Below are 6,332 nucleotides of genomic sequence, written 5' to 3' on the forward strand. Positions count from 1 at the left end.
CAAATCTCCTGGTGCTCTTTGGCTCGACCTTTTCAAATTCAATTCAACCCATTCGGCTACAGTGGGGTTGCATTTAGTAGCATATTAAAATCTTGTATTAATGTTATAATAAAGTTCAGTTTATGCTGCGATTCAAATAATCTCTGCTTTAAAAACACGTTCGCCGGCGGCATACACGACATCCTAATAAAGGTATATATGACTGTGAATGTGTTAACGCAAGGATACTCTTATGTAATCATTGCTGCATGTCTGTTTTCAGTAAAAATGGCCATATGACAAAATTATACCAATATAAACTGATTACAAGCTACAATTACACATCTCGGGGCAACTGTTGATAGCAGTTTTAGAGAGAGAAATTAAAGAAAAAACAGAACTAGATTTTGTTTCCTAAAACGTTACTTAGAAAATCACTTAAGAAATTAAAAGGAAAAAATACTTAAATACTTCTATTCTAAATTTTGGCGCCTGTGCTTTGTCGAAACAAGTTCTGCAGACGCCATTTTCTTTATATTACATAAAAAAAATAATGATAATTTAAACAATCCCGCTGAAAAACTTTCAAAAATATGCTTGACTTTCCCCCCATTACAGTGGTCTAACCTTGAATTCTCTAGTTAAAACCAATTAGAATGCACTGCTATTACATGATTTAAATATTTGAAAACAAAAGATGTCTAAAGGTATAATCAGGGGTCAGTTAATACGAAACCGTGCTCGGATATTTCCCTTAAAAACAAAAAAAAATAAAAAATACAGTACTAAAAATATTTATTGAAATAAAGTTTTTTAATTTAAAGTAAAAATAATTGTTCTTTTGAAACATTGTTTTTTATGTAAAATTTTTTTCTAAACAATTTTTAGAAATATTTTTTTTTTCTTTCTTAGGGCTTAGGTAAATTTATTATTTTCTTAAAATTTTGTTGAAATGTTCAAAATATGTAGTAAAATGCCGATCCTTGATTCGACGTCTTCTCGTTTGTTAGTTTCAAGAGGAAGTGAAAAAATATGAAACAATGATTAAACATTTAGTCTCTTTTATTATTTATTTCAACAATACAATTTACACCAAATGTTAAACGCATAAATTTTGAAGGAAGAAACATTTACAGTAGTTGCTAAAGTTGTTTTGTGCACTTTTAGTTGTTATAAAATAGAAAAGCAATTTTTAAGTACATTCCAAAAAAAATAACCAATAAAAAATAGGTTTGATTTAGTGCCACTCAATTTTTAAATAATATTTAGGTTAAGAACAAGGAAACATTTTTTTCTAAATATTTTTTTCTAGAATTTTTTTCTCAACATGTTTTACCAAATTTGTTTTATTTTTAATTTTTTCCCAAATTTTTTACAAATTTTTCTCATATTTTCTTCTAGTGCTTATTTACTTTTATTCCTCTAAGGGCTCAAATAAAGGCTCAATGAAAATGAATTTCTCTTTAAAACATTTGATTTTACAAAATTTTTTTCTAAATAAAGGGTTTTCCAATAACAGGTGTTATCTATCGCTATCGAGAGATGATTAACGATTTTTATGGACAGAATTGGATGGTATTGATCTGGACAACGTTTATTTTCAACAAGACGGCGCTACGTGCCACACAAGCAACGAAACCATTGATCTTTTACGGCAAAAGTCTCCGGACCGTGTTATCTCTCGAAGAGGTGGTCACAATTGGACACCGCGTTCTTGTGATTTAACATCTTGTGACTTTTTTCTTTGGGGCCACGTGAAAGAGAAGGTCTACGCCAACAGCACAGGGGAGCATAGGGCAGCCTTTGAAATTCGGTTATGGAAAATTTCATGAAAATGATATTGTCCACTATTAACGGCATAACTTCTTCTTTTAATGAAATAAACATCCGATCATTTATATTAAAAAAATAGCATTCTCTTTTCAATATCAAAATAACACCTCTTATTGGAAACCCCCTTATTATTAATTAGTAATTATTCTTTGAATACGAATTGTAAATCATTTATATTTAAATCGCAAAACTGGAAAAAGTGTTTGCCATTCCTTTTCAGTTTCACTTATATTTTCAATATTTTTTAATTTTTTAAAGAACATTATTATGCAAATACATTAAAAAGGCAGTGATTTTTTTGAATGTATTTACAAGGTTGCCCATATTCGACGGACTCTTTTTTTTCGATGACTCTTTGGGCCCATTCCAATCGACGAGGCTTGTCCGCAGGCAACAATATTTGCGTCAATTGAATCTTATACGGGAATAAATGCAAATCAATGCGGATAATTCGTTGTAAAGTGGACCGAGCAATGCCCAACTGCTGAGAACGGCGATTTTGGGATGTCCTTGACTTTTTTTGTTGAATGTAAGTTTCAACAATTTGAGAGCGCTTGCGTGGCGTGTACTGCCCCATGGTAAAAATCTGCTTGGATTAACGCTTCCAACGCGTTATGTCATTAAGCGATCTGACGTCTCTGTCAAAAGATACACCGTTGCCAGATGGGTCCGTTGAAATATATATTATATTTGCTTTTCTTAACATTAATCCAAAGAAAGATGTTAATGTTAAGAAAAGCAAATATAAAATATATATATATACTACAATTAAAAAATATTGAAAATAAAAGTGAAACGGAAAATGTATACAATTTTTCCAGTTTTGCGATTTAAACAAAAATAATTTTTTGTTCTTGCTACGGCAGAACATATACTAAAATTGGAACGATACAGAGAAGATTAGCATGGCCCCTGCGCAAGGATTACACGCAAAATCGTGAAGCGTTCCACATTTTTAACCAAACTAATTTCTCAAAACCAAATCAAATTAACAATAACAATAACGAAAATCCAACAAATAATTCAAATACTCCCACAACAAACAACAAAATACCAACAAATAGCCCAAGCACTATCGCTTCAGGCAACAACTCACTTGAAATGAACTCAGATGATAATCAAACACAACAAAGAATGCTAATCGATAACTTTCTCGCCCAAATGATTTCTATTCCACACGAATTCACCTCTTCTCTTTCTTCTCTTCTAACAAACTCTTCAAATCTCTCTCTTAATCCTGACTCTTCAAATTTCGCTCTTAATCCTGACTCTCAAGCTACTACCTCAGAAACAAACACTCTTAAGGAGAATTAAATCATGAAGATAGGACAATGGAATATTAATGGTCTTCTCAACAACTATGTTGACCTTGATTTAATTTTACATGAATACTCGCCTGAAATAGTTTGCCTACAAGAAACACACATTCCACATAGTAAAACAGCTCACGCTCCAAACAAATACCTTAGTTACTTTAGCAATAACCCCAACAACAAAACATGCAAACAAGGTGTGGCTATGTTTGTAAAAAAATGTCTCAGCCACAAATTTATCCCAACAGCTTCTAATATTCAGTCTGTTGCTGTAGAAGTAGATATAGGTTTTAAAATTACAATTATTACATGTTACATTCCACCTGAGCAACCATTTAGTAGTACAGAAATCCTAAATTTAATAAATCCCTTTTTGGATCCTATCATCCTTCTGGGTGACTTTAATGGGTGGAGTCCTCTTTGGGGGTCACCTACAACAAATAACAGAGGCAAAATAATCGAGGATGTCAACCTTTGAAAAAATTTAGTTATTCTTAACGATGGTTTCCCTACACATTTTTCGACACATAGGAGCTTTTCGCATCCAGATATTTCTATTTCCTCTTCCTCTATAGCCCCAAAACTAGAATCCAAAACGTTGAGTGATCTTCACAATAGTAATCACTACCCTATTGTCACATCTCTCTCCATGCCACAATTTTACAGAGTTAAACCTAAACCTAAATTTATAACAGAAAGAGCTGATTGGGAAACTTTCTGTTCTAACATAATACACCTATCAAGTAAAAAACCTGAATCACATAATGTAAACAAAGAAGCTTTTACTATCAAGTCCCTCATACGTTCATCGGCGAATATTTCTATCCCACAGACTTGCACCAAAAAGTTCTCTGCGAAACTTCCATATTGGTCAAACTTGCTCTCCATTCTGAGGAAAACTAAACAATCTTCTTGGGCGGAGTACAAGCGAACTAGGTCTAACGAGAATCTTGTAAAATACAGAAAAGCCAACGCATGCTTCAGGCGCGAATTAAAAGCGTCGAAAAGGCAAGCTCTAGAAACTCTTACCGCCAGCATAACACCCTCCTCTAGCCCAAAAAAGATCTGGTCTGATTTAAAATATCTTACTTCTTCCTGTCAGCGTAACCACATCCCTTTTATACACTCGCCAGAAGGCCCAATATATTCCCCCAAGGAAATCGCCGACAAATTTGCAATAACTTGGTCAAACTATTCACATAGTTTAAACTTTCATCCAGATTTTAGCTGTAAAAAGACAAATATAGTACCAAAATGTTATCACAATTCCTCACCCTCTTACGAAGCTCTCTGTTTAGATTCTCGCATAACATTAGAAGAATTTAACTTAACTCTTTCTTCGTTGTCATGCAAAACACCAGGTTCTGATAGAATAACGTACAATATCTTAAAAAATTTGTCATTCGCCTTAAAAACGCGCGTTGTTAATTTGTACAATTCGATATTAGAACAAGGAACATTTCCACAATCATGGAAAATTGCTGCAATAATCCCGATTCCCAAACCAAACAAACCAAACTCCCTCATTTCCAATTGCAGGCCTATATCCCTGTTGCCTTGCATCTCGAAAGTTTTGGAGAAGATCATTGCTCGACGTCTTGCATGGTTTGCCCAGCAAAATAACATCCTAAGTCCAAATCAGTTTGCATTCCAGAAAAACTTAGGCGTTATAGATCCACTGCATATCTTTGAAAACTTTGCCTCAACAGCCTTAGCAAACAGAAACCATGTTTCAGTACTTAGTATAGACTTTGAAAAGGCGTATGATAGAATTGGTTTGCACGTTGTCTTGGAAGAGCTTAGTCGCTGGAAAGTCGGAGAAAAAATATACAAAGTCATAAGATCATACTTATGTAATCGCAAATTCTTCGTGCGTGTAAACAACAATAATTCTAACATTCTCCCACTTTTCAACGGAATACCCCAAGGGTCTCCTCTTTCTGTAATCTTGTTCATAATAGCGTTCAAAGAAGTCAGCTCTATCATATCCTTAAACTCAAATATCGAACACTTTGCTTATGCAGACGACGTGCTGATTTTCTCCAAAACTTCCGATTTAACAACGGTCAAAAACTCATTCACTGACATCCTCTCTAAACTCGAACTTTGGTCGAAATCATCAGGAGCAAGTATGTCTATTAACAAAAGCTCCACTTTTCACATTTGTCGTAAACATAAGTGTACTTTCCCCTCAATATCCTTTTCTAACGTCACTCTTCCTCACACTAACACCCTAAAAATACTCGGAATTATATTTGATAAAAAATTAACTTATAAGCATCATTGTGAACATATTAGAACAAGCTTATTATCAAGACTAAATATAATTGAGTACTTGTCTTCAAAACACTGTCTAGTTCATACACAAACGTTGGTAAATATAACTAGAGCTTTGATGTTATCTAAGATACACTTCGGATTAGCTATTTACGGACATTGCGCATACGCCCATCTGAAACGCCTAGAAGCGCCTTATCACGCAGCAGCTAGAAGGAGCATTAGAGCCTTTCCTACTTCTCCCATTTATGCCATATTAGCGGAAGCTGGTCCACCTACCCTTGTGGAAAGGGTATCAAATAACACCCTAACGTGTATCCCTCGAGTTCTATATTGCAGAAACAAGCTTTTGTTTGAATGCGTTTCTTCATGTCAACACAATACAAGTAAAAATGGCCGAAAATCAACGATCTCAGAAATTTTAAATCAAGCCAAAGAACTCAACATACTCATATCACCAATTCTCGTCGAAAAACCGTCTCATCCTGAATGGATCGTACCAAGCTATTTAGCCATAAATAATTTAATGCATCATCAAAAAAATATTACTGGCCCCGATGAATTCAAACAATTATATCTTGAAACTGTTTCTCCTTTGAAATCAGACTGGGACCTGTTATTTACTGACGGATCTAAAACCGATACCTGTACTTCATTTGCCGTAACAAACGAAATAGGTACCACTATAACCGTTGGAGTTTTACCAAGTTACTGCTCAATTTTCACAGCCCAAGCTGCTGCGTTACTTGAGGCGGTACACTTTGCGTCCCAAAAAAACCATCAATATATAATAATATGCAGTGACAGCAAATCAACAATCGAGGCTATTCTGAACCCAGCTAATAATTCTCCAGTAATAACAAAAATGCGCAACATGCTCACACAAAAAAAGGTTCAATCAAACTTATGTGGGTCCCGGGTCACAGTGGC

The 6,332-nt window shown here is 34.4% G+C and overlaps 1 non-coding gene across 1 annotated transcript; it reads left to right on the forward strand.

The window, feature by feature from the left end:
• The first annotated feature begins 2,662 nt into the window (after window positions 1-2,662).
• On the forward strand, window positions 2,663-2,769 carry LOC128856134 (U6 spliceosomal RNA). Its single transcript, XR_008453801.1, has one exon. It is a non-coding gene; the product is annotated as a U6 spliceosomal RNA (small nuclear RNA).
• The last annotated feature ends 3,563 nt before the right edge of the window (window positions 2,770-6,332 follow it).

The sequence above is a fragment of the Anastrepha ludens genome, chromosome 2 (genome assembly GCF_028408465.1).
Source record: "Anastrepha ludens isolate Willacy chromosome 2, idAnaLude1.1, whole genome shotgun sequence".
In the NCBI taxonomy this organism is placed as follows: domain Eukaryota; kingdom Metazoa; phylum Arthropoda; class Insecta; order Diptera; family Tephritidae; genus Anastrepha; species Anastrepha ludens.